The sequence below is a fragment of the Dasypus novemcinctus genome, chromosome 4 (genome assembly GCF_030445035.2).
Source record: "Dasypus novemcinctus isolate mDasNov1 chromosome 4, mDasNov1.1.hap2, whole genome shotgun sequence".
Taxonomy (NCBI): Eukaryota; Metazoa; Chordata; class Mammalia; order Cingulata; family Dasypodidae; genus Dasypus; species Dasypus novemcinctus.
The window spans coordinates 45,447,476-45,458,759 of record NC_080676.1 but is presented as its reverse complement, the minus strand read 5'-3'; positions in this window follow the sequence as shown (position 1 = coordinate 45,458,759).

Here is an 11,284-nt window from a genome sequence, read left to right as displayed (position 1 = left end):
ACCCAGTCTTTCTGAGGAGTTGATTCTCTGTCCTTCCCCCAGATTTTCACAGTGGTGATCTCATCATTCTCTGAGCAAATGTGGTCAATACGGAAAGAGCAGGCACTACCCCACCTCCTGCCTCCCCTCCCTTCCTTCAAGAAGACAGTCTGGCCAGGATGTGGGGAGAGTGATTCAGCAGGTAACAGCAATTCTGTTCAAGTCACTCTGCGGAAATGTCCAGCAGGCCCACCCTATCTGACCAGTTTCAAAGGAGAGAGACCAAACTTCCAGTTGCCCATATTATTTTCCTCAAGATTAACTTTCTGTTTTCCCGTTTAGGGTAAAAATTTTATAACCTGATTCACTCAAGTCAGAAAATTCCTTATGAATTTAATCGTTGTGATATGGTTCCCTTTCTCTTATCATGAAAAGTATTGACAATAATTGTGTACCAACTATATTTTGGCTCCTGATAACTTAATGAGGTGTTGCTAGTTGAGGAATCTCAGTGTCTAGTATAGTCTGCTGCACATGGCAAGGGATTAAGAGGTGTTTCTTGAGGGAAGAAAAGGGAGGAAGGGAAAACTGTGAAGGACTATCCTTGCTCAATTCAGATTTTAACAAGCATGTAAATTTGATGTTTTATTGAAACTCTATAACTATTGACATCTGAAAACTTGTAATAAATAAATTAATTTGAAATTAATTGATTTCTTTTTTCTTACTGCTAGGCACTTGGATAATAAGAATTGAAATATTGTTCTCTTGAAGCATGTTTAAAGTCTTTTTCCTATCTCAGTGAATATTTTTAGAACTAACATTTACATGTAAATTATATGGATAAATTTCTTCCCCTCAGCCTTCAAAAGAGCCTGTGAAAAGTCAGACCACAGAGGCACAAAGACATTCTTATTATTTTTAACCTTTGGGGAATGCAGCATCGTCGACTGCTCAGGGTTTACTTGGGTATCAAATCCAAAAAAATACCTAGGGCTAGAAACAGCTCTGCCAGATAATGCTCCCACACACATACCAAGGTGCTCTCTGGGCTCTGCTATGGAGACAGCCTGGAAATTAATGACACAGACTGAGAGGGGGAAAGGGTTTTCTCAAATATCAGGGACTCCCTGCTGCTGACACTTTCCCAACAGCTTGTCAGGGACTTTCCTCTGAGTTACTGGGGCTAGATTTTCCCATTGGTAAAATGGTTATTCAGTGCTCACTAGAGTCTCCTCTATTTTCTCAGGGATCTCCCTAGGGTGTGATCTGAAACCCACCTGGGGTTCCATTACTCCAGGGTTGGAGTTAAGCATTGGTGAGGAGGTGAGATTTGGTGCTTTCAAAGGCTCTGTCATCCCAGCCAGACCTTCTCTCTGCTTTCCAAGAGAGAAATCTGATTCTCATCACTCCCCTGCTTTAAAACCTCCTTTGGGTCTTTATTACCCTATCTATATAACAAATCTAGGTTATTCAGTATAGTATACAAGACTCTTAAGAAACTGGCTGCATCCCACCTTTCCGCTCTCATTTCTTGACACTCCTGACTTCTTTGCCCCAAGAAACCTACGCAGAATCCATTGTAAACCTTTGCCAGTCTCCTCTCTTCCTAGACTGATTACTATACCCACAACTCATCCTTGGGAACTTGTTCAACAGTCAACCAACTCCAAGCTGCCTCTGGCACTTGTTTAAAGCTTCTATTTTGATAATTACTTCATTAAAGTGAGATTAATTTCTTACATTTCTATATCTTCCACCTTGAACACCTTGAAAGCAAGGACTATTTCCCATTTCTTGCTGAATTTCCCTCTCCCACACAGGCTCTGGCAAGGGCAGAGTTATTTTGTTGCAAGACATAAATTGTTATACTCTACCCATATTGCCATCTGTTCCAGTCTTGGGGCAAATAGCTAGGAAGTGGTAATGATCCCAGGAGGTTACAAAAGGAGAGTCTCAGGCAGAGACTACCAGCCCTCCTGTCCACTCTGCTAAGGGCTTCAATTCCCTCCAAGGCTAGGAGTTAACTAAGATGGAATTTATTTTTTTCCTGCAAATCACATCAAGTCAAATAAGACGGCAACAGTTTAACCAAAGACCTTTGGGATGGGAGTCAACAGAATTGGATTCTAGCCCTAGTTCTGACACTAATTGTGCATTCTAGGGGAGATTCCTTGACCTCTCTTACTGTTTTAGTTTCCTGGGTTGCTTAAGCAAATACCATGAAATGAGTTGGGTTAAACAATGGGAATTTATTCACTCGTGGTTTTGAGGTCTGGGAAATGTTGAAATCAAAGCATTATCCAGGCGCTGCTATCTCCCTGAACGCTGTGGTGTTCTGGGGCTGGCTGGGGCCATCCTTGGTCCTCAAGCTGTTCTATGGCAAAGCACGTGGCAGCATCTCCTGGTCTCTTCCTTCTCTTCCAAGTTCCGTTTCAACTTCTTGCTTCCTATGGCTTTCTCCTTCTCTGTCTGAATTTCATTCTCTTATAAGGGACTGCAGTAATAGGATTAAAACTCATCTTGATTGAGGTGGGAAACAACTGAAATAGCCTCATCAAAAGGTCCTCCTTACAGTGGGTTCACATCCACAGGAATGGATTCAATTTAAGAACATGTTTTTCTGGGGTATATACAGCTTCAAACCACACTGTTCCTCATTTTCTTTATCTATAGCCTTAAGAATTTGGCCTAGAGGATGTTATTTTCTAGAGAATATCTGTAGTGTCCTATGGGACAAAAATCCTCAGGGGTTTAAGGAAAAGGCAAGGTGAAAGGCTCTAGGTGATCCATCTTCTTCGACAGGTATTTATTGTGAGAGAGCCTAGCACAAACCTGGAAGGCAGTGAGCACTCAAGACAAGCAGTCCATTTTCCCTGGATGCCTTCATCTCTGTACCTCTGGGTACTAGAAAACCAGTCTTATCTTGCTTCGTCTGCTCCCCAGATTGAGAGCTTCCTCTCTCTTGAGAAGTGCGTCCTCCTCCCCCTGCTGCAGCGGGCTACCTTTTAGGAGGTAAGCACAGAGACATGGGAGCAGCTTCACTAAGAGGGGCCCAAACTGAGTCCTGTGCAAACTGCAAAGAGAAAGGGTGGTGTGTGCACGTACACATTTACACATGCATGCGCGTGTGTGTATTTGTTGTTGGCGGGTGATTTACAGCATGGGCTCATATCTCAGCTCCTAGGAAACTAGGCAGATATTTAGTCTGCATTTGTCCAAAATGATTTCAACTCACAGCAGATGTCTACCTGCCCTTTCTTCCTCCTCTTCTCCCTCTTCCTTCAATTTGTGACTTGCTGCAACTTGCCTTGCCCAGCCCACAAACCCTCCCTCACCTCCTCTCTCCAGTCCTGCATTGGATCTTTTATAAGGTACATTTTTATTCTGATGTTTACATAAAAGTGTTAGTACTACAAACTCTGGCATGATTGAAGAGGCCTCAGAGGAAGGAGAGAGACTGAAGCCTCCTACTTGAAGGAGAGTTGGAGAGCATCAAACCGTGGTGGCAGCAATGCAAGAAAACCAACTAGGTAAACTCCCCGCCTCCATCCACCCCCAGTTTGTAAATCCTCCTTGTGAAACTGATATAATAGATGCTGTATAAGAACTCTGCTGAATTCTCCCCTCTGGAATCTTCAGGGTACCCAACATAACCCTCACCCTCCTTGCCGTGGAGGGCAGAGAGGCCTCCCTCTGTGTGCTCCATCACAACTTTCCACTGAATCTGGGTTTGTGCTGCTTGGCTTGAATGGAGGATTGTTCAGCTGTAGCCAGTGCGCGGCAGAGCTGCCAGTTCCAACATTTAAAAAATACAGTGCTGCTTTTAAAGTAGAGTAGAAGGGCATTGAAGCAAGGAGGCAGGGGTTCCTTGTCAAATACACAGCCCGTCTGTCCTGGCTCTCCTTGAGGGGGTGGGAGGTTAGGCTTTGCAGAGAAATAGTCCCCCAACCACCACCAACAAAAATGGGATAGTAGGCCCACTCCAGGTCTGTGCTCTTGGACAGTCCGTTTATTGGACAGATTCAAAATGACAGTTTCTTTTCCACTAACTCACTCCTACAGTTGGTATTTACCAACTGCTAACTACTGACTAGTTGAATGCTCTGGATAATATATACTCCACGTTAAGTGCTGTGAAAGAGATATTATATCTGAGATTGTAAACATTGTTCTGTACTTTAGGAATCAGTGTAGAAATTATACACATAACTCCCTTTACTAGCAAGGCCTAGAGCGGCTTTGTGCCTGGGAATTTCCTTCTGTCAGCCTTCATGTTGCTCAAATGTGGCCAGTCTCGAAGCCAAACTCAGCATGTAGATGCGGTGCCTTCCCCCCAGCGCGGGACATGACACCCGGGGATGAGCCTCCCTGGCAACGAGGGACCACTATCAACTACCAACTGATGATGCAACTGGAAAATGACCTTATACGGAAGGTTCAATGCGGATCAGCAGAATATCCATGTCTACATAAAATACCATGACTTTAAAATGCTGTTTGACCTAAAGTAAGGGGGAAATGGAAAGGAGAAATGAGTTTATATGGCTACGAGTTTCTAAAAAAGAGTCTGGAGGCTGGCAGAAGGTTTGCCCTCATGCACAACTGAGCAGAGTCAGAGAGACAGATAGAGCAGATACAACCCCCAGATATTGGTTCCTTTGAGGGCTAAAGAGACCCATGGGAGTTATGGTCATGGCCGATGGGGTTAACTACCAGGGCAGATGGCCCCTCTTTGGAAATGGTGTTTATGTGTGATGGATCTGGACTCGGATGGGATCTCCCTTCATAAGACTTTCATGCTAATGTGCTGGAGGTGCAGTTAATGTTGGGGTTTAAGATATATTTAGGGGATTTGAATCCCTGGACTGACAATGTGATAGCCAGATCCTGAGCCTCAACAGACTCCAGCACCTACAATCTGATTTATTGGACTTACCACACTCAGCTAAGATGGAGTTGAAGAAGGACAACCACCACACCATGGAGCCTAGAGTGATTACAACTGAAAATGGGAGGATTGCATCCAGCATCCAGGTGGAATCTGAGCCTCCTCTTGACATAGAGGTGCAATGGACACAACCAGTCCAATGTCCACATAGAAGGGGTGGCATTGGATTGGGAAAAGTGGACATAATGGACAAGGGGTATGGGGAAAGGCAGGAGGAGATGAGAGGTGGAGGCGTCTTCGGGACATGGAGCTGCCCTGGATGGTGCTTCGGAGGTAATCACCGGACATTGTAAATCCTCACAGGGCTCACTTGGTGGAATGGAGGAGAGTATGGGCCATGATGTGAACCAATGTATATGAGGTGCAGAGGTGCCCAGGGATGTACTTACCAAGTCCAATGGATGTGTCGTGATGATGGGAACGAGTGTTGTTGGGGGGGGGGAGAGGGGGCGTGGGGGGGTGGGGTTGAGTGGGACCTCACATATATGTTTTTAATGTAATGTTATTACAAAGTCAATAAAAAATAAAAAAATTAAAAAAAAAAAAAACTCCCTTTACTGAGATGAAATGTAATTATGGAGTTAAATATTTGTATTTTAATTGCATTTTTAAAAGATTTATTTATTTCCTCGTCCCTCCATTGTCTGCTCTCTGTGTCCATTCGCTGTGTGTTCTTGTTTGTCTGCTTGTATTCTCATTGGGTGGCTCTAGGAACTGATCCTGAGACCTTCCGAAATGGGAGAAAGGCGATCATTCTCTTGCGCCACCTCAGCTTCCTGGTCTGCTGCATCTCTTATTCTCTCTCCTCTGTGTCTCTTTTTGTTGCATCATCTTGCTGTGTCAGCTCTCTGTGTGGGCCAGCACTCCTGCGTAGGGCAGCACTCTGCAAGGGCCAGCTCACCACATGGGCCGGCTTGCCTTCACCAGGAGGTCTTGGGTAATGAACTCTGGACCTCCTATATGGTAGATAGGAGCCCAATTGCATGAACCACATCCTTTTCCATCATATTTTAATTATTGAAAAGAAATACATTAACGAACCATTACTGAAATATTTTCCATGTGGAATCAAGTTGGAAAACCTAAAGAGTTAGTCTTTTTCTGTGCTTGCAATGAAAGCTTTCCATTGTTTGCTACAGCAGAAGCATTTTTATACAAAGCTGAGTGATTTGACCATTACTATATAAAACCTTTGAAAGGAAGCCAAATTGCTACTATTGGTTAGGTTCAAAATTCCACGGGAGTACTGAGATACAAAGAAAATAGAGTTTCCCTAAAAATGACTGGGTTTGTGTTGCTGGTGATGGGTAGAGGGAGAGATAAGGTGGTCTCTGACTATATTTTCTGGTTTGGAAAATTCATTTTTGTTATTAAAAAAAATCCAAAAAACCTGAAAACACTTTGCTTTTCAATTCTGGGAAGGGTAGGGGGAGTGTATCTTCAGATATCCAGAACCTACATTTTCTAACCCTTCTGATAACATCTGACCTTCTTGAAGCCAATTTACTTAAAGAGTAGGAATGTTTCCTTTGCCTATCTTTAGAGCAGGGGTTCTTAACCTTTTCCATTCCACAGACTCCTTTGCCAGGTAAGTGAAAACCACAGACATCTTACTAAGTCCACACTATACTGTGTATTATTTAATAAATGTATCACACATGCACTAACATGTTCCCACAGGAATAATGTTTTTTGAATTTCAGTTCAGGTTCACGGACCCCTTGTTAAGAACCCCTGCTTTAGAGCAAAAGAAATAGGATACAGAAATAATAATCAGTTGACTTTCCAGATGAATTCTAGTGGGGATAGAAGGATATTCCTATGAGAGGTCTCATAAAGGCTAAATTTTTGAGACCTCAAATATACCTCATTGAAAAGGAGGTGCATTTTCCTATTGTGTATTTTAAAAAAACAAAAAAGGGGGGGGGGGCAGGGAAAGGCCACCTGATAAAGAATTGTGCTTGTTTTCATCCCATTTGCAAGATCAAGTCCTGCTGCTTTGGGGAATAGATCATAGCTCATTGAAGGATGTGACTTGTCTGCTTAAAAATTTTATCACATTAGAAAGGGCAATGGTTATACGTAAGATCTAATTCTTATTGCCTTATTGATCATGCCTGAATGCCAACGGTGTTTGTACTAAAGAAACAATGTTATGTTCTCAGATTCTCAAAATGAGTTTGCCAGAGTTACTTAATCAAATCTATAGTAGGAAGTCCAGAGCTGAACAATGCACTAGCTGGTGTGTTTTGACTTCACTGTATCCATGGCAACATGCAAGAACAAATTAAAAATATGAACGATTTGTTGTAAGGGTAGGAATTTGCCAAATCTTATTTAAGTCTGATTAGTTTCAAAATTAATGATATTTTAGGGTATCATAGATGGTTAAAAGGTTTTCACAGGAATTCTCATGCAAAAAAAACCCTATTGTATTTTCTGGCTTTCGTGTGATTGAATGTCCATATTTTTAGAGTAAATTAGTTGTAGAGTGAGAACTACTAACCTGCATAAATCAAAGTGATATGCATTTTAACAAAGCCTGTTTGGGTAAGAAGCCAAACAATTATTTAAAAGGTGAAAATTTTAGTCCAGCTTATTATTTGACATCATGTAGACTTCATTTCTTAAAAATATGGAAATATATTTTTAATATAAAATTTTTTTTTAAGGTAAATTATGCTACTATACACAGGCTCTGTACTCAGGAAATGAACTGCAGTACAACAGGCAAAGCCAGGAAGTGGATATGGCTCAACAGATAGAGCTTTCACTTACCATATGGGAGTCCAGGGTTCGATACCCAGGGCCTCCTGGCTCATGTGGCGAGCTGGCCCGTATGGAGTGCTGCCGCACACAAGGAGGGGTGCCCCCCACGCAAGGAGTGGCCCTCGTGCAAGGAGTGCATCCCCGCGCAGGATTGCAGACCACCCAGGAGTGGTGCTGCCCACAGAGAGCTAATGCTGCAAGATGATGCAACAAAAAGAGACACAGAGAAGAGACACAGCAAACTAGGGAGCTGAGGTGGAGCAAGAGAATGATCACCTCTCTCCCACTCTGGAAGGTCCCACGATGGGTTCCTGGAGCCACCTAAATGAGAATATAACAGACACAGTAGAACACAGAGCGAATGGACATGGAGAGCAGACTGCAGAGGGAGGGGGGAAAGGGAGAGAAATAAGAAAAAAAAAAAAAGGGAAAAAAAAGGCAAAGCTACTGAAATCAAGGGGGCGTTAAAAGTGATACTCAGGAATACTGAAGTCCAAGGACTCTCTCAGTTCATGTTTAATCTGGAATATTTGGAAACTGTTTTCTCCTAACAAAGGCCTAAGTGAGGCACATAACCTTTCCCACTGCCAAAGCTTAAAGAAATGAGCATGAGGCTACATATTAATAACTCAGAACCAAAGCTCCTGTTCTTGGGGCCAAGAAAACAACCAGTGGTAGGGACTGTATGGTGTGCACTGTAGGCACACGGAATTTTCTTTTGCTCTGTAAGATTAATAACAGGGTTATCCCCTCTCAGCAATAGGTATTAAATGACCTAATACAAGGAAGCAATTGTTCCTGCACCAACTATGTGGAACCCAGAAAAAGGGACCAAAGGACAATGCAGGATCATGAGGAAAAAAATCTGAGAGAGAGAGAAATTCAGAGAGAGAGAGAAAGAATATCCCGTTAGACTTTTTCACAGTTCCTCAGTGAGGAAGGCTGGAGACCTTGCTGAAGAAACATTCTGTATGTTTTATGGTGAACACACACATCGGGGAAATTAATTACAGCTTGTCATTTACAACATTAACAGTTCAAGTAGAGTTTAGAAATATAAGCAAATAATTCAAGAGAGAAAAGATTTAAAATTAAGATAATAAAATTGTCCTCACTTTGCTATAAATTAGGAGGGTTCTCTGGACTTCAGATAATGTTTTTAAAAGACACTGTGAAAATAATAATAATAAATAAATAAAATAAAATGAAAGACATTGTGCTGGAAGTGGATGTGGCTCAACCAATTAGGTGCCTGCCTACCACATGGGAGCTCCTGGGTTCGGGTCCTGGTGCCTCCTAAAGAAGACGAGCTAAAAAAAAACAAGGAAGATGAGCTAGACACTGTACTCACTGCAACGAGCAGACCTCTAAATGATCAGATGCCATAAGCCAGCAGACTCTACAGCCTGCAGGGAGTAGATGTGGCTCAGGCTGTTGGGCATTCGCCTCCTATATGGGAGGTCGCGGGTTCGGTTCCTGTGCCTGCTGGAGGAGGCGAGCAAACAATGAGCAGACAGACAAGAGAATCATTGTGGGAGGGAGGGAGAAAAAAAGTAAATAAATCAATCTTAAAAAAAAGACATTGTGTTGGGGAACAGATGTGGCTCAAGCAGTTGAGTGCCTACTTCCCAATGTGGTCCCACGTTCAATTCCTGGTGCCTACTTAAAAGAAGCAAGCAAACAAATGATAAAACCAATTCAAGGACGCTAATGTGGCTCAGTGGTGGAGCACCAGCTTCCTACATACAAAGTCCTGGGTTTAATTCCCAACATTGGTACCTCAAAAAACAAAAACAAAAACAACAAAAAAACCCCACAACATTGTGCTAAAATTATAATGCTTCCAGAGGAAAATATAGGAGATATTTTTGTGACTGTGAAATTGGCCAAGATTTCTTACATGCCCCACAAAAAGAATTAACCATAAAAATTTAATAAACTGGACTTCTTCAAAACTTAAAACTTATGGGTCAAAGTGAAAAACGTTTTGCTTAGTAAAAGTAACCTTACATGGAAAAGAGCATACGGTATGGTTGTATTTATATAACACTCTAGAGCAGGCAAAACTGATTTACGGTCCAAAAAAAAAATCCTAACAGTGGTGGCCTATAGTGGGTGGAGGTGGGGATCATCTGAGAAGGAGCTTGAGGGAACTTTCTGGTGTGATGAAGATGTTTTGTATCTTGACAAGAGTTTGGGTTACATGAATAGAAGTGTTTGTCAAAATTCATCAAATGTATACTTAAGACTTGTGCATTTCGTTGTGAGTAAATTTTACCTTCAGTAAACAGACATTGAACTCTAGTTAGTGACATGCACATTAGTGTTGAAGTGTTTAGGAGTAAAGTATACTTGTATCTGTGATTTACTTTGAAATAGATAAAAAATGAGATGGATTGATAGATGGATAGAAGAATAAATAAGTGATCAAGCAAGTTAACAAAATGTTACTTGTAGAATTTAGGTGCTGGGCATATATTGTTTTTCATTTTTCTGTATGTTTGGAAAAAAGTTGAGAAAAAATAAAATTAAATATATACCTACTTTATGGCCCAGCAATTCCACTCCCAGCTAGTCACCCAAGATAAATGAAACCATGTCACATAGAGTTGTGCAAGAAGGCTTATAGCAGCATTATTCGTAATAGCTCCAACCTGAAGACATTTTAGGAGTCCATCAACAGGAGAAAGGATATGAATATTCATGGTACTGTCATACACTGGAATACACTAAGCTATAAAAATGAATAAGCCCCAGATATATGCAACAAGATGGCTAAATCCTAATAATAATAGCCAAAGGAGCCAGAGAAACTTCAGGAAAAGGCAAAAGTTCAGCAACAGGCAATCAGAACAGTGATTGCCTACATGGGATTGGAATTAATTGGAAGGGGCATGATGGAACTCTGGGGTGATGGAATGTTTGATATATTGATCGGAATGATAAAAATTTAGGTGTATGCATTTCTCAAAACTCATTGAATCGTACACTTAAGATCTATGCATTACTGCATGTAAATGTTACCTAAGGACAAAAAGGGTCTAGGAAAGGAAGATTCTAAATTGTTAATCAGAATTGTCTTTTCTATGTTACTTTTGATGACAAATCAGAGGCAATTGAGAACTGAGAATAGTAAGAGGCTAAGAGAGCAGATTTCAGGTCTGAAATCCAATTCTAATTAGAAGCACAGGCTTATTCTGGAAAATGGTCTGAGATAGCTCCACCCCCTCCTTGAAATTAATCAATCTTAATAGTTCAAAGTGTTATAAGAGGGGAGATAATAATAACATCTTAGTCAGTCAATTTGTGGACAATAGAACTCAGCCACAAGTTAAAATGTACATGATATTGGCCACCCTGGTACATTTTTCTTTGTTTTAGGAAATGCACAGATTAAGTTCCCATAGGGAAACTAGATGTCAAAACTGATGGATTGAAATCATTGCCCCTGACTCCTAGGTGAGTCCCTCAGGCCCTCTCTTGGAGTCTATTTTATGCACAAGGCAAAGAGGTTGAGCTTGCTGCTTTGTTTCCTAGCCCTCAGCAGGTTAGGAGCAGCAAATTAGAAATGAGGAGGAGGCAGTG